We start from the raw sequence: 18618 nt of genomic DNA on the forward strand, positions 1-18618 counted from the left end.
TTGGGGAGTGTTTTTTCAAAAACATTTTTTTTGTCTACTTGTTTTGTTAGTACTGACAGTTTGGGTTGTCGGGTATCTGATAGACGCCATGACATCACAAACTGCTGGGCTTGATGTCAGGTGACCTTACAGCTAGTATCAACCCCATTTATTACCCCGTTTGCCACTGCACCAGGGCACGGGATGAGCCGGGGTGAAGCGCCAGGATTGGCGCATCTAGTGGACGCGCCACTTCTGGGGGGCCTGCGGCCTGCTATTTTTAGGCTGTGAAGGGCCAATAACTATGGACCTTCCCACCCTGAGCATACCAAACCACAGTTGTCCGCTTTACCTTGGCTGGTGATCCAATTTGGGGGGGACCCTACTGTTTTTTGTAATTATTAATATTTATAAAATAATTACAGAAAAAGAGCCTGGGGTGACCTCCACATTGGATCACCAACCACGGTAAAGCTGCTAGCTGTGGTTTTCAGGCTACAGCCGTCTGCTTTACCCTAGCTGGCTATCAAAAATGGGGGGACCCCACGTCATTTTTTTTTTTAACTATTGTTTTAAATAAAAAAAATTAATGGGCTTCCCTGTATTTTGATTGCCAGCCTAGGTAACGCCAGGCAGATGGGGATGGCAACCCATAGCTGTCTGCTTTATCTGCGCTGAGAATCAAAAATACCGCGGAGCGCTACGTAAATTTTTTTTTAATGATTTATTTTTACAGCACTGTGATGTCAGGCAATCACAATACAGGGAAGCCCAGTTTTTTTTTAGTTTTTTAAATAAATAATTAAAAAAAATATATATGGGATCCCGCTGCATTTTTTGTATTGTTAGCTAAGGGTAATCCAAGCAGCTACTGGCTGCTAACCCCCACTGCTTGGTGTTACCTTCACTGGCAATGGAAAATCCAGGGAAGGATTTTTATTTTTTTTTGCCAAAAAAACCTACAAAAAAAATGACGTGAGCTTTGCCATATTTTTGTATGCTAGCCAGGTGCAGCAGGTAGGTACGGACTGCCCACAACCCCCAGCTGCCTATTTGTACCCGGCTGGGAACTAAAATTTAGAGAAGCCCTTTTTTTAATTATTTCATGAATTTCATGAAATAATTAAAAAAAAAAAAACGACGTAGGCTTTGCCCCATTTTTGTGTCCAGCCAGGTACAACTAGGCAGCTGGGGATTGGAATCCACAGCACAGGTTAGCCCAAGGTTTCTGGGCCCCTCTGCTGCGAATTGCAGTCCGCAGCCGCCCCAGAAAATGGCGCTTTCATAGAAGCGCCATCATTTGGCTCTGTATCCAACTCTTCCAGCTGCCCTGGTAACGGTGGCTCGCTGGGTAATAATAAGTTAATACTAGCTTTGTTTTACTAGATAGTATTAAGTCAGAGATTCTTAATGTCAGGCAAGTTTGACCCGGCCATTAAGAATCTTCAATAAAGGGTTGAAAAAAAAAGACACCACATAGAGAAAAAATACTTTAATAGAAATAAATACACAGACACACTTAGAGACTCCATGTTTATTACTCCGTCTTAGCCCTCCACGATCCTGCTCTTCTGTCTTCTTTCTCCTTCAACCCATGCAGCTCTGCTACATCAGACAGCACTGCATGGGAGGAGGATGCTGCTGCTCCTCGTGCAGAAATCACTCAGTGAGAGTGACCACAGGCTGCGTGCTGTAAGCGATGACATCACCACTGACAGACGGGTTACCATAGCAACGGTGCTTCGATCACGTGATTCCCGATGCCGCTATTTACCGGCTGTGACAGCTAGTCCATGCATGTTGCTGACTCTGTAAAGAGCGTCCACATGCAGGAACGGGGAGTCGACCATGTACCAGAGCATTTCGCCGGTACACGGACATGCTCAAACGAGAACCCCGTACCAGAGAGATGCACTGACAGGACCTAGCATGACGTCATAGCCATGTGACCAGTCTGTAGCCAATGAGATAATAGACACATGACTGGTCACATGCTATTTTGACGTCACGATAGGTCCTATCATCAGTGCTGGTTACCGGGAGGACCCAGCGATTATCGGAAGGAAAAGTGGCGGGAGACAGAGTGCAGGACACGTCGCGGGGACCTGTAAGTGTTATGGCAATGTTTATTAACTGTATGTGTACATTTATGTGTTTTTATGTGTTTGTGATTGCCTCCCATTGGTTTCAATGGGGTTCGAGAGGTTCGTCGAACGGCTCGCCGAACCGAACTCGAACGCGGCCTCCGTTCGACGAACCGAACTCGAGCCTCTAGAGGCTCGCTCATCTCTAGTCAGCAGTTTTATAATCTAATTCTACTACTTTGGGACATTTAGCATGTATTTTATTTCCAGCCTTCTTAAATGGGAGAATGACAGATAAAGGAGAATCTGCAAAGTGCTTTATCTAAAGGGGTTACTTAGGGCTTTGGGGTTGTTTAAGCCATGAGGCTAAGAACTTAACCGGAAGGTAGTTGCTAACTAGTTGCTTGATTTACTCTGTGATGATGTGTTCTGTTTCACTAATCAATTCTCTGGCTTCATTTGACCTTATGTCAACAGAGCAGCTTTTTCACTTCCGCTATGCTCTGTCAATGGGATGTCACTGCTGATGTCATGCTGATTGACAGCTGGCTGACCGCAGTTAGGTAGCAGGGAGCTACCAGTTAATCAGCATGACATCACAGTGCCACCCAGGACACAGAAGAGCAGAAGATAAATACTAGGCTATTTTCACATCAGCGTTTTTTTGCATGTAGGCAAAAGACCGCAAACCGCATATGACCGGATCCTGTGGATTGAATGTGCAACGCATGCAACTGCACTTGTTATTTTACTGGATCCTTCTACTTCTACTTGCGATGGATGCAGCGGGACACAGAATTTATTGGCCGGCACTGGAGTCAGCTGATCGGGAGTCAGCTGAACTCCTGATCTCACAGGCCGCACACGCTGCGATGGATGCAAGTTAACAGCAGTCACTGCCTGCTGCTGATCATGTGTGACCGTGTGCGGGCTGTGTGGTCAGGAGTTCTGCTGAGTACAATATATATATATATAATAAAATATATATATAGATATGTCAAATATATGCTGGAAATAACATGTGCAAAAGATTACATTTTATTGTAACAAAATCATGTGTGTACAGGTTTAAATACATTTAAAATCATTCCATGACAATGGATTATACACAACTGCATCTTCTCACAAAAATCAATATAACATCAAGGAAACTTCCCCAGTATACAATAAATGATGTATTAATATAGACCCAACCTATACAGATAGAGATAACAGATGTAATACTTGTCTCCTGTATCAAAATCAATAGCACCCAATAAACCAAGCATTCATCTATACATGTAAATACGATTAACAAAATTGAAGGCACATTGAAGGCACATTGAAGGCACTGCTTCACCACCGTGCGGAGCTGCCGCCCCACCACCGTGCGGAGCTGCCGCCCCACCACCGTGCGGAGCTGCCGCCCCACCACCGTGCGGAGCTGCCGCCCCACCACCGTGCGGAGCTGCCGCCCCACCACCGTGCGGAGCTGCCGCCCCACCACCGTGCGGAGCTGCCGCCCCACCACCGTGCGGAGCTGCCGCCCCACCACCGTGCGGAGCTGCCGCCCCACCACCGTGCGGAGCTGCCGCCCCACCTACACCCCACCTACTGTCTCCTCCCCAAAATCCTTTAGGATGTAAGCCCGCAAGGGCAGGGCCCTCTTCCCCCTGTGCTAGTCTGTCTATTGTAACGTGTACATGTATTCTGTATGTAACCCCCTCATGTACAGCACCATGGAATCAATGGTGCTCTATAAATAAACAATAATAATAATAATAATAATAATATTGAAGGAGTATGGAAGCAATAAAGGCCACTTTACACGCTGCGATATTGTGACCGATATTGCTAGCATGCGCACCCGCCCCCATCGTTTGTGCATCACGGGCAAATCGCTGCCCGTGGCGCACAAAATCGTGCGCTACTTACCTGCCTAGCGACGTCGCTGTGACCGGCGAACCGCCTCCTTTCTAAGGGGGCGGTTCGTTCGGCATCATAGCGACGTCACTAGGCGGCCGCCCAATAGAAGCGGAAGGGCGGAGATGAGCGGGACGTAAACATCCCGCCCACCTCCTTCCTTCCGCATTGCTGGCGGCGGCAGGTAAGGAGAGGTTCCTCGTTCCTACGGTGTCACAAATAGCGATGTGTGCTGCCGCAGGAACGATGAACTACAACGTTACTGCAGCAGCAACGATATTCGAGATTAGGGGGGCATGTCACCGATGAGCGATTTTGAACGTTTTTGCGACGATTCAAAATCGCTCATAGGTGTCACACGCAACGACAAATTCCGTGACCCCAACGAGATCGCTTTAGCGATGTCGTAGCGTGTAAAGTGGCCTTAAGAAACAATTAACAATACTGCATCTCATTATAATAAACATGGCATGTTTATCATAATGAGATGATGCAGTATTGTTAATTCCATCTGGGATTGCCTGCATCCTCTCCCTATATTGTTGGCATTTATTGTTCAGGAACCCAGCTTTCTTATTGCTTCCATACTCCTTCAATTTTGTTAATCGTATTTACATGTATAGATGAATGCTTGGTTTATTGGGTGCTATTGATTTTGATACAGGAGACAAGTATTACATCTGTTATCTCTATCTGTATAGGTTGGGTCTATATTAATACATCATTTATTGTATACTGGGGAAGTTTCCTTGATGTTATATTGATTTTTGTGAGAAGATGCAGTTGTGTATAATCCATTGTCATGGAATGATTTTAAATGTTTTTAACCCTGTACACACATGATTTTGTTTCAATAAAATGTAATCTTTTGCACATGTTATTTCCAGCATATATTTGACATATTTACCAATATGCAATTACTGGTGCCGTTTGGATACCACCTTCTTTTGTTGTAGGTATCTGGCACAGAATTCCTTGTAATTATAGGTGGTGCTCACTGCTCATATTCCCCCTATTCTTTTCAGTATTTTGCCAAAGGACAAAAACGCTGCAAATAGCGTTTATGAAAAAAGGTAAAATATCGCATATCAATGGATCCAGTGTGTGCGGCATGCAACCGCATGTGACCGCATCTTGCCGCAATTCCATTGACAAAACATTTGTAAAGGATCCGGCTTTGCGGCAAAAATTCCATTCGTGCCGCAGTTAAAAAAAACGCTGATGTGAAAGTAGCCTAAAGGCTGCTTTACACGCTGCGACATCACTAGCGATGCCACTAGCAAACGCACCCACCCCCATCGTTTGTGCGTCATGGGCAAGTCACTGCCCGTGGCGAACAATATCGCCGTTACACGTCACTCATACTTATCTTCCTAACGACGTCGCTGTGGCCGCCGAACAACCTCTTTTTTAAGGGGGTGGTTCGTTCGGCGTCACAGCCACGTCGCTCAGCAGGCCACCAATAGAAGCGGAGGGGCGAAGAGCAGCCGCATTCACGTCACTCCCACCTCGTTGCTGGAGGACACACGTACGTTGTTGTTTGTCGTTCCTGAGGCAGCACACATCGCTACTTGTGACACCCTGGGAACGACGAACAACCTGCATCCAGCAGGAGCAACGATGTTTTGAAAATGAACAACATGTTAACGATCAGCGATTTGGTGAGTATTTCTGATCGTTAGCGGTCGCTTGTAGGTGTCACACGCAACGACGTCGCTAACGAGGCTGGATGTGCGTCACGAATTCCGTGACTCCGACGACATATCGTTAGATACGTCGTTGCGTGTAAAGCGGCCTTTACTCTGTTGACATGATGTCACAGGAAGCAGCAGAGTCGCCTGCAAAAATTCCTGCTGGTAAGTTCTAAATCCCATAGCCAAAAAAAAATCAAAACCTGTGATAACCACTTTAAAAACTAGGTCCTTTCCCTAAAGAATCACTTCAAAATGCAGGGAACTAAGTGTTTCCCTTCTCTCTAACTTGTTGTTTACTGCCGGTTGTCTGGTTTAACCCAATTCAAGGAGCAGAGATGCCAAGACATATTACATGAAGTGGGGTGGGTCTTTGCTTCTCTGCTCCTGCTTTCCTATCTGTGCAACTGTTTAAGGTGTATAAAAGAGAGGGGTACAGGTGGACTATTGCAGGTGAAGATGCAAATCATGCTAGGAAGTGAGGGACAAGGAAGTTCCTGCACATATAGTGCTAGCAGAATGGTGATGGAAATGAACCACCTATCCAAAAAAAATGAATGGCAATATACAAAGCGTGAAATTTTCAACAGGTCATAGACATATTAGACTGGTCTATATACCAAAAGTGTTTTTTTAACTTGTTTTAAGGGAGCAAGACAATGCTTTTGTGTAGATTTTTTAATAAAATCATATATATGCCATAATAGATGGCCAGCTCACATCTTCTGCCTCATTTGTCATAACAGTTCTGCCATAAACATGAGAACCAGTTACAGGTAAAATAAAATAGGCATTAAAAAAAAAAAAAAAAATCCGGCCTCCTTCCACCCCTTAATAGCCGGCCAACTCACACCTTATTCCCCATAGCTCATGACAGTAGTGTCATAAACATGAGGAATATTAATTACCGGTATATATAAAAATGGTCATAGACATTTAAAAAAAAAAAATCCGGCCCTAAATAGCCGGCCAACAAAAGTTATTTCCTCTTAGCCCAAGACAGCACCATGATCTGTTGCTATTGTGAGCTACAGGAAAAGTGGTAACCGGTTTCAAATGCCTATGACTGTGGTGAAGTGCAGGTGTTTATTATGGCATACATATGCCATTTATTATGATATATATATGCCATAATAAATGGCCAGCTCACATCTTCTTTCTCATTGGTCATAACAGTTCTGCCATGAACATGAGAACCAGTTACAGGTAAAATAAAATAGGCATAAAAAAAAAAAAAAAAAAAATCCGGCCTCCTTCCACCCCTTAATAGCCGGCCAACTCACACCTTATTCCCCATCGCTCATGACAGTAGTGTCATAAACATGAGGAATATAAATTACCGGTATATATAAAAATGGTCATAGACATTTAACAAAAAAAATCCGGCCCTAAATATCTGGCCAACAAAAGTTTTTTCCTCTTAGCCCAAGACAGCACCATGATCTGTTGCTATTGTGAGCTACAGGAAAATTGGTAACCGGTTTGAAATGCCTATGACTGTGGTGAAGTGCAGGTGTTTTTGCACTTCTACTTACCAACAGTGTGTCTGCTGGCTCCTCCATCTTTGCAGGTCCATCGACAGTCTTCTTCCCAGCCGGGATATTTCTCAAGGTCAAGGATGGATGCAGGAGAAATCTCTGTGCCGAGGTTCTTCAGCCATTGCCAATCCCAAAGATCCATTCTTCGAACTTCATAATGGGTCCAGAAGGTCTTCATGTTCTTCTGTAGATCTTCTTACAGGAGCTCAGGAGGACATCTTGCTCTGATAACAATTGAGCTGGTGTATTAGGGGTTTTCTAGGTGACAAATGAAAACCCTCTAAAAGCGGCCTGTTTGTTTGGGGGTATTGATGACTTTCTGGCCTCTTCTGCTTCCACTTCGTCCAGCCTGAATGTTTCAGGTGGACAATGAGGTCTAGTTGGCTAGAAGAAAACAGCAAAAAATAATTATGTATATTACATGCTTTAAAAACATTTATCCAGAACTAGGTAGAAGTTCTTTCCATTTACTTACTACAGGAATGTGTGGTGGGGGCATCCGAAGGGCTTCCACAGAGACCCAGTCAACTTGCTGGAAAAAACGATGACCTCTGATGTTTCTCTGAACTCCTAAGCGCCTGGCAGGATCTTTACGGAGAAGCTAAAAAAAAAGAGCAATATGTGTAAGATTTAGCATCTAAACAAGGCTGCCAATAAATCATGAAATGTTTCTTATACGAATAACTTACTGACCTTTTTAATGATGTTCTTCACGCCGGAGTGTGTTTCATCAAATAGTGCACGATCGTACTTACACTTACTGGTAATCATTTCGTTTAAGATGACACCAAACGAATACCAGTCCACTCCGGCGCCATACTTCTTCCCAGCCAGCATCTGCCATAAAGGAGAGAACAGTTACTAAAAAGGTCACAGCTATCTGCATGCTATGTGTTAAAGTAATGGTCGGAGCACCCAGAAAAATAAGAGGAAACTTTGGCCTGCAGTAGAATCATGAGTACACCAGCCATACAGTAATAGAGAAGTCTTCTGCTCACCTCAGGAGCCATATAGTCATCGGTTCCAGCAAGTTCAGTGGCAGTGCGGTCTCCAAACATGTTCTCAAGAGCGAGACCAAAATCCGTGATCTTAATATGGCCCGTTTCTGCCACCAGGATGTTGTCGGGCTTGAGGTCTCTAAAATATAAGAAGAAAGAAGGGATAAAAAGTCGCTGTTCATTATATAATAAGATATCTTAAAATATTCTGCTAGATTGTGATAATTTAGTAAGTAACAGGAACTTTAACAAAGCACTGCAATGCTTTAGGGAGCGGGGCTGACCTTGTAACATATTTTTGTATAGCCTCCTGTACAGATATTACATGAAGAGTTATTACCTGTGTATGATGCCCTTAGAATGGAGAAACTGGATGCCACACACGAGCTCAGCGGCATAGAATCTGGCACAAGAGAAAATGGCTGAATGTAACATGTGGTAGAGATGATGGGAGGCTCTTAAACTAGTAGTAGAAATAGTACTCAGCTTATAGACATAGCAAAAATGCTTTAAATCACACATTAAAGGGTGCTTTACACGCTGCGACATCGCTATTGCTAGCGATGTCGCAAGCGTTAGCACCCGCCCCCGTCGTTGGTGCGATATGTGGTGATCGCTACCGTAGCGAACATTATCGCTACGGCAGCGTCACACACACATACCTTTTCAGCGACGTCGCTGTGCCCGCCGAACAATCCCTCCTTCAAGGGGGAGGTGCGTTCGGCATCACAGCGACGTCACAAAACGGCCGCCCAATAGCAGAGGAGGGGCGAAGATGAGCGGCCGGAACATGCCGCCCACCTCCTTCATTCCTCATTGCCGGTGGATGGAGGTAAGGAGATGATCGTCGCTCCTGCGGTGTCACGCATAGCAATGTGTGCTGCCGCAGGAACGAGGAACAACCTCGCTACGTACGAGACAATGATTTTTGGTAAATGAACCACCTTTCATATACTAACGATTTTTTCCTCTTTTGCGATCGTTTAAGGTCGCTCCTGCCTGTCACACGCTGCAATGTCGCTAACGGTGCCGGATGTGCGTCACAAACACCGTGACCCCGACGATATATCGTTAGCGATGTCGCAGCGTGTAAATGGCCCTTTACAGGGGATAATTGTCAGATTGCTGGTTTCCATATTCATCAGCAGCATCGAGATCTCCATTCCCATTTCTCCTCACCAGCATGTCTGCAATTGATCATGTCCACTACCACTCACGATAATTATGGTGGGAAGTACCAAACACGATAATTATGGTGGGACATATGGAAACAGTCATGTGCGGTTTCACTATCTCCCATAGGGTTGTATGGAGGCACAACATGCATGTTTGATAACTGTTCCATACATCTCCTCGTCACCATGGGCATGATAATGTGGAGGACATACTCATTGGATTTACCATCTTTAGACATTGTAATAATTTTCAGTCTTATGGACAGGTGATAAGGACACACATTGTATTAGTGGGAAAGCCCTTCAGTGATAATGGATACCATGTATAGTTTACAATTATTATAATGGTTAATTCTGATGAAAATGTATATTCAACTAATGCTGTAAGGCTAGGTTCCCATTTCCGTTGTTTTGCATCAGTCACATGCGTTGCTTGATGCTTGTGACTGATGCGTTGTACAACGGATGACAAGAATTAGAATTCATTGTCGGACTCCGTTGTAAAAGAGAGAACGATCAGCTGATCGTTCACAATAGCCGGCCGGCTTTTGAGAGTGAACAGATGATCTCCCGGTGACCGGCTAATGAGAGCGATCAGCTGATCGCTCACAGCAGCCGGCCTCCGAGTGATCAGATGATCGTTCGGCCACCAAGAATGTGTGCGGGGGCGGAGTGCGGGGTGGGTGGAGCCGAGCGGGGCCATGGCGCTGAGGACTTCAGTGCCGGGGACTGCATGGCTGGGGACAGGTGGATGTGCGTGTGTCTGTGTGTGTTTGTGTGTACATACGGAGTGCGGGAAGGGGCGGAGCCGAGCGGGGAAGTGTCAGGCTCCCTGCACACGTAACCAGGGTAAATATCGGGTAACTAAGCAAAGCACTTTGCTTGGTTACACGATATTTACCTTGGTTACCAGCGTACACCGCTTAGCGCTGGCTCCTTGCACACGTAGCCAGATTAAATATCGGGTAACTAAGCAAAGCGCTTTGCTTAGTAACCCGATGTGTACCCTGGTTACGTATGCAGGGAGCCAGAGAGAACATGCGCAGCGAAAGCCTATGGATTGCGCTGCTCAAAAAACGTTACACTCTGCGTTCTTGCCGCCCGACGGTCAGTCGTTCCACGACTGATCAGTCGGGCGGAGGATGCAACGCAGCGTCATCCGTCACAATCTGCCGCTCATACAAGTCTACGGGAACAACGGAATCCGCCAACCGGATTCCGTTGTTTACCAGAGCCGCGGATTGTGACTGATACAAATTGACGGAAATGTGAACCTAGCCTAACCCGTCCAATGTAATTTACTCATAATGCAGCTCAGCTTTTTTTTTTATAATATTTTACCTTGCACTGGGGATGTCAAGCCGCCCCTTCATGTATAAGAAATTAAAGAAGTCCCCGCAGCTCATGTATTCCATCCCAAGTAGAACATGCATCTGTTACATAGAAGGAATAAGGGGAGTGAAGACAGAATGACCAAATCCTGACAACATCTGCATAAGCTTTCTGTAAAATGCTATGACAAGGGTGGCACCGTTGAAATTATTCAAGAAAAAAGAAGTATTTCTCCCAGAAAATTATTAAATTATTGCAATTACACATGTTTTGTTATACATGTTTATTTCCTTTGTGTGTATTGGAACAACGCAATAAAAACTGAAACAAAAAGGCAAATCGGGAAAAATTTCACACAAACCTCCAATAAAAGGGGCTGAATAAAATTGTTGGCACCCTCAACTTAATATTTGGTTGCTGAGCTCTATCTGTGTTATATTTTGTCCACAAAACGCTTTCCCAGACGGATTTTGACGTACGTACATTTTGGCAAACTGCAGTCTAGCTTTTTTTTATGTCTATGTGTGAGCAGTGGAGTCCTCCTGGGTCTTTTACCGTAGTGTTTCATTTAATTCACACTGACACTGTTGCACCGTGACACTGCATGACAGCCTGAATTTTTTGGGAATTTGATTGGGGCTGCTTATCCACCATCCTGGCAACTGTTCATCAATTTTTCTCCGTCGTCCACATTCAGGGAGATTAGCTACAGTGTCATGGGTTTTAAACTTCTTGATTATGTTGCGCACTGTGGACAAAGGAACATCAAGATCTCTGGAGATGGCCTTGTAACTTTGAGATTGTTGATATTTTTCAACAATTTTAGTTCTCAAGTCCTCAGACAGTTCTCTTCTCTTTCTTTTCTCCATGCTTAGTGTGACACACACAGACACAGAATACAAACAAAAATTGAAAGAACTTCTCCTCTTTCTATTGGGTTTCAGGTTTGATTTTCATATAGCCTACAGCTCTTACTTGCCACAGGTGAGTTTGAACAAGTGTCACATGCTTGAAATAAAGTTTTTTACCCACAATTTTGGAAAGGTGCCAACACTTTTGTCCTGCTCATTTTTTGGGCTTTGTGTGAAATTTTGTCCAATTTGCCTTCTTTTTATGTTTTTGTGTGTTGTTCCAATACACACAAAGGAAACAAATGTGTATAACACAATGTGTAATTGAAATAATTTTCTGGAAGAAATGCTTCATATTCTGGAATAATTTCAAGGGAGCGTGGCAGCAACCCTTTGAGACATGACTGTGTGTGTGTGTGTGTGTGTGTGTGTGTGTGTATGTACATACAGTGTATGTATACATATATATGTATATTCTTTCATGCCTGCATATAAATTATGAGCCCTAGTTCTGTATCGAAATAACCAGACAACAAATTGGCTATAGGCAAATTTTTTTAATTCTTTATTTAGCAGCGAACATGAAAATAACACACAATAATACATGCACGTTTTGACCTTCACAGGCTGTTACATATCAATGAACCATCTACATATGGGAGTAACATCATAGAAGACATTCCATGTTATCCATGTTAACCGAGTTTTCAATATTTCAGGGAAGTAGGAATAAAAGTAGGAAAAGCGGAAAGAGAGAAGGAGACAGTGAACAGGCAAAAGAGGTACGGACAAAGAGGAAGAGGAGAGGAAGTGGAGGAGGGGGGAGAGGAGGGAGGCACATTTTTAATCTACCTGTACCTAGTGCAAATTTCCCAGTCCCTCCCCAGCTATACTAGGGAGATCTCATGAATATGATGAAAGTAGCCATTACTGTACCTTGGTCTGAAATGCAAAGTCGGCATGGACAAGGAAGGGGCTCCCAGATGCCAGCTGTAAAACTCGGCGCTCCACCATCACACTTGCCTCATTGCCAGAAGTGAGCAGGGGTCTCTTTCTGATGATCTTAACAGCATACTTCTGATGGTTAGAAGCATCCTCTGCCAGGACAACCTTCCCAAAACCTCCCCGCCCGAGCATGTGATGGAATACCAATCTCTCTCTGATGTTGTGTGAGATTGTGCTTCTAGGGCAGGTTGGCCGAACACCTATCAGGGAAAATGAGAAGGTTTTCATGATTTACTGCAGGCTGCTCACACTGACTGCATAGAAGCTTTTAAAGCTGATCTGCAGGGCTGAGGACCTGTAGAAGCTTTTTGTGGAAGCCTGCACTCTGCATCATGGTAATTTTAGGATCGATGCTATGGTAAAATCCAAAGAAATCACAGGGGTTTTTTTATTCTCTTGCCTGGACCCTAACTGCTCTTATGGCTACATTAAAAATGATGCATACCCTAGTTTTTTGCTCCCACTTACAAGACTTAGCTGCCAGATCGCAGATAAGATTTGCCGAGATCGCACATAGGTCATTTTTTTCAGCACCGTTCATATGTGCAATCTCGGCAAATCGTATGTGCGATCTGGCGTGTTACATCGCTAACGAGATCGCTAGCGATGTCGCAGCGTGTAAAGCACCCTTTAATTCTTAACGTTCTATTTTTCTAGTCCACTCTCTTTTTCTCTTTCTTTGTTTCTTTCTTTTTTTCTGCTTTTCTCCTTCCTGTATTGTCTGAACCCTTCTCTCTTTTTCTTGACATTCCTGACCCCTTCTCCTCATCCAGCCCCTAACCCATTCTCGCATATCCCGTCCTCTTTTGTGGAGGGTTAACCATAGTTTTTGATACAATTATGCATAAATCAGGGATCTCGGAGGTGAAATATGGGACACTAAATGTAAAAGGATTACATAGTCTGGGTAAGAGGTCTATCCTGACAAATTCGCTAAAAAAATGGGGTTGAAATTGCTTTCCTGCAAGAAACGCATTTGTTCAAACACAAACCATTCAAACTGACATCACGCTGGTTCCCTGAGGCATACCATAGTTTCTCACCAGACCCGAAGTCCCGAGGAACTAGCATCCTCATCTCTCGCTCAATTCCTTGGGAGTTCATGGATTCTCGCAGTGATGACACGGGAAGACTACTGATGGTGAAGGGCAGGATCGCCACGCATATCTACACTTTGGTATTATATACCTCCCCAATGTAGGGCAAATTGACACCCTGTCTGGATTTATGGAAACAATGGAGGATTTTTTGGAAGGGACACTCATACTAGGGGGTGCATTTCAATATTACCCAGCTCAGGACACTTCATCAGGCCCTTCTGTACATCCTATTTCAGCTCTCCGCAGGCTGCGATGCATGTTACATGAACAGTAGCTTGTGGACACATGGAGACTATTGCACCCGTCTAATAAGGACTACTCTTTTTATTTAAATGCGCATGAAGTGTACTCCAGACTGGATTACTTTTTTTTGTAAAACATAAAGACCTTGAAAGGATCTCAAAAGCCCAGATAGATAACATAACTTTCTCTGATCATGCACTTTGCACAGTGTCTGCTTTGCTGCAGTCTCCGATTCCACAGCAGCGGTAGTGGAAGCTGAACACTTCCTTGCTGGAGGATCCCGAATGCCTGCAGACAGTAGAGAACTCTTTGATAGAATACTTTACGATGAACACGGGTGTGGATACTTCACCAACAACGGTTTGGGAGGCCCACAAGTGTGTCATTAGGGGGGTGCTCATACAGCAAGGGGCAAGAAGAAAGAGGCAAAGGGAATTGGAGGTCAACAGGTTGCTATCACAGCTGAGAGATTTGGAGACAAAACATAAGCAGATGCCCTCGGCGGAAGTGGGGGGTTCCTTATTCAAAGTTCCGGACGAACTGCGGAAATTACTGAACAGCAAGGCAAAGGGAACAAGTGCAGCAGGACATTAGCGAGAGCACTTAGACAACAACAGGCGACAACCTTTATATGAAAAATATCCCCCACACACCCCCAGGGTTCAATACTACACTCTTCGGTAGAAATAGCTGAGACATTCCAAAAATTCTACGCGTCCTTATATAATTTAGAGACAAATTACCCCGCAATGTCAAAACCATCTCTTAAAGGAAAAATTTTAGAGTACCTCAGAGAAGCAAAAATGCCGACGTTGGAGGAGTCTGAGATAGCTGCGTTGGAAACTCCAATTTCAAATCAAGAACTAGTGGACACAATTATGTCGTCCAAATCGGGAAAGGCGCCAGGACCGGATCGCCTCCCCCTGGTATACTATAAAAAACTTAAGGAGATAATATCCTCACACCTCTTGTCAGCATTTAATTCTAGGGCTTCAGAGGGCTCAACTCCCAATGCAGACTCGTTGAGAGCACACATCACAGTATTACCAAAGACAGGGAAAGATCCAACACAATGTGCCAGTTATCGCCCGATATCCTTGCTGAATGTAGACACAAAACTATTTGCTAAGATCCTAGCAAACAGGCTAGCACCTCTTCTTTCTCAAATAATCCACCCGGACCAGGCGGGATCTATGGCGGGCCGTGAGGCACGGGATAATACAGTTAAGGCCATTAATTTGATAACTAAAGCTAAAAATGGGAGTCTCCCATCCATGCTGCTGTCAACCGATGCTGAAAAGGCTTTCGACAGAGTGGATTGGACTTTTATGGAAGCCATGCTTGGTTGTCTGGGGTTGGGACGTGGTATGATGGGTTGGATTATGTCTTTATACTCGGTACCCTCTGCAAGAGTCCGGGTGAATGGGATTCTGTCGGACCCATTTAAAATATCTAATGGCACCCGTCAAGGGTGTCCGTTGTCTCCGCTAATCTTCATCCTGATGCTAGAACCCTTCCTCCGACACGTACGAGCCAACTCAGATATTGCGGGGGTTGGGGTGGGCCAAGCCATGCATAAAGTAGCTGCATACGCGAACGATCTCCTGTTCTTCGTGTCTGCTCCCAGGATTTCACTCCCCAACTTAATGAGGGAGTTTCAGAGATACTCCAGCCTACCAAATTTTAAGATAAATTTCACAAAATCTGAGGCTCTTAACATAAACCTTTCATCCAAAGAAGTGGAAGAGCTGAAAGCATAATTTAGCTTCCGATGGGCAGCCCAATCTCTAAACTATCTGAGGGGAGCGACTGACTAGTGGCCTGGGTCTACTTTTCTCTCAGAATTTCCCATCTCTGCTCTCTACTATCAGGAAAAATTGTGACAGATGGGGGAAATCACTTTTTTCTTGGTTTGGCAAATGCCAGATATGGAAAATGAATGTCCTACCCAGAATCCTATACCTGTTGCAGGCTCTCCCTGTTAAAATACTGTCGTGATTCTTTAAATCTCTGGAGTCCATCCAGTCCTTGTTCATCTGGTGAGGTAAATCAGCTCGCATAAAAAGAGCTATTTTACACAGGACCAAGTGTAGTGGGGGGATTGGGCTGCCAGATATAAGAAGATATCACTTAGCTGGCCATCTTACTAGAATGATTGACTGATGCAGGAACGGGTCTCAGAAGGCGTGGATACAAATAGAGCAGTCCTTTACCCCAATACCCCTTAACAAATTACCGTCTATGCTCTCGGAGGTCTCTGCAAGATTGAAAGCACATCCAACCATCGGGTCAAACGGGACATACTGCAATACTGGGAGGGTGCAATCGGAAATGATACCCATGCAATCGAGCCTGACACCGATCTTGAGCCATCCTGCTTTTGAACCAGGTAGAATGGATCCAGTTTTTCAGGTATGGGTTCGGGGCGGGGTGGATCTGGTGGAAGACTTTGGAACCCGGGATACCTGGCCATCGGTAGAAGGTTTAGCGGCTAAACAGGATCCCATTCCACTTGGCCAATGGAGATGCCTACAACTGGTGCATTTTTTCAATAGTCTCCCAGACAGGGCCCACTTTTAACGACCTAAGACACAGTTTAAACAAATTTGTATGGGATCAGGCACAATACGACATTCTCTTTCAGTAGTATTTTCGCTTTTATCTTCGCCCCCCGACCAACAACTTCCCCCTTTTGTTTCACAATGGGAATGGGATTTGGGAATCCAGCTGACACAAACACAGTGGGATCGGGTCTTCAGATTGGCACACACATCTTCTATCAGCTCCAGGTTTCAGGAGGCTAGCTATAAACTGTTATCCAGATGGTACAGAGTACTTTCTAAGTTACATGCTATATTCCCAACGATGGACCCCACATGCTGGAGATTTGGTACAGCAGAGGGCAACATTTTACATGTGTTCTGGGGGTGCGAGGAGATCCGGCCCTTCTGGAAGGGAGTGTCTGACAGCATTCGCCGGGTTACTGGCAAGGATGAGGAGTTGGGACCTGCTGCTGCCCTGTTGCATCTGTGAAGCCCCACAGGTGTTGTGTCGGTGCATTACCTTCAGGGACTCCACGTTGCTGGATCTCCGTCACTGGTAGGAAATCTTCTGTTTGATCGTGACGCCACTCTCAGTATTGCGGCCAGTAGGGACCGCCACTGCAGGTTGAGGGTCGCCTGGGGCTGATGGTATGTGCAGTTAGTTGGGATAGCCTCCTGAGAGTGAGGCAAGCCCCAGGGCCCGATGTAGGTGCGTAGTACCACAAGGCGCAGAATAACTCCACACAGGCAGAATGTCTTTCAGGGTTTTTACTCACATTTGATGGCAGGGTGAGTAGCCCGGGCGTAGCTGAGATGAACCAGGTGGGAACCAGGTATCCTTCAGGCTGACTTTATGAGGGTGACTACCAACTCGCCTTCCTTAGCCCTTGGTGGTTTGGGGTGACCCCGACTTTGAGTCCCTATGGGGGTCACCCAGGGAAGATGCTGCAGCCTCTCTCCCCTTCTGTTTGCCGTTTGCTTGTTCCCCGGACCAGGCCACTCCAGCTGCTTGCCTCCTGTGACCTATGGGCCCTCACTGCGGTTACGTGGCTGCGGCTTTTGTGGTGTTGTGGTGTGGGCTTTGAGAGCCCCACACCGGCAGGTTTAGCAGAAGAAAGCTGGATCTATCTTCGCTTCGGGATCTGCCGCCCGGTTGGGCCTGGTGCTCTCTAGCAGTCTCCTTACTTCCCACTCCGTGCTTTCTCTCTAGCTGAAGCTGGCTTTCAGGTAGCACTCCTAGTTGACCGTTCTCCCCCGTCAGTAGCCACTGCGCGGGCGCTGTTAGACAGCAACAGCCCCACAGGTCTGCTCCTCTCTGAGCCCTCTGGAGTTCTCTGCTCTAACTGACTCACTGCTCCTCCTCTCCTGTTCTTGCCTACGCCACCTAGCAACCAGCCCCTGAACACACCCCCAGCTGGGAATTGAAAGTTAACTCCTTCTGGCTACTCAAGGGTCCCCTCTGGTGATGTGGGAGGCCTGGTCACTATGCGCCTGTGTTCCACACCCCTGTCAGCCTTCTGGATTACCTGTATTGTACTGTCCCCAGCATGGGTGCAGTACTCAGTGGTGCCTGACCAGGTCAGGGGCGCCACACATCACTGCGGGATTCCTGAAAAAACCTACAAGAACTCTTTGAGGAAATTCCTCATTATGGCTGCTAGAGTATGCATTCCAGAAAGATGGAGGAGCATAACAACTCCCACGTTGGTTCAATGGATCAATAAGGTCAATGACCTCATGTACATGGAGGATCTAACTTCATCACTGCATGAGTCATATGAGAAATTTTGGCCCACGTGGCGGGAATTGTTGGGCTTTCAGCATTCTGAGGATTATGGTGCTCTGGTGGGGGGTGACGTGTTTGCTGATGGAACCGCAGACCGCGATACTTAGTCGGGCTTCCCTCCCCCCCTGCTCCCACCCCCCCTTTTCCTTACCTCTGCCCATCCTTCCCCTCCCCCCCACCCGTCTCCCCACTTTCCCATTCTTCATATACTCTTTATGCTTTGCTTCTTCTTTTCTCTCTGTTCTTTCTTTCTTTCTCTTTTTACTTATATTTGTGAGTTGCTATATTATCTGTTTTAATGTGAATCTACATTAAGAAAAAATTTGTTGGAACCTAGAGTTATCAGGAACCTAGGATGAAGTATATGCAGGAGTGTTGTCTAGCAAGATAC

This window comes from Anomaloglossus baeobatrachus, chromosome 5, assembly GCF_048569485.1.
Source record: "Anomaloglossus baeobatrachus isolate aAnoBae1 chromosome 5, aAnoBae1.hap1, whole genome shotgun sequence".
Taxonomy (NCBI): Eukaryota; Metazoa; Chordata; class Amphibia; order Anura; family Aromobatidae; genus Anomaloglossus; species Anomaloglossus baeobatrachus.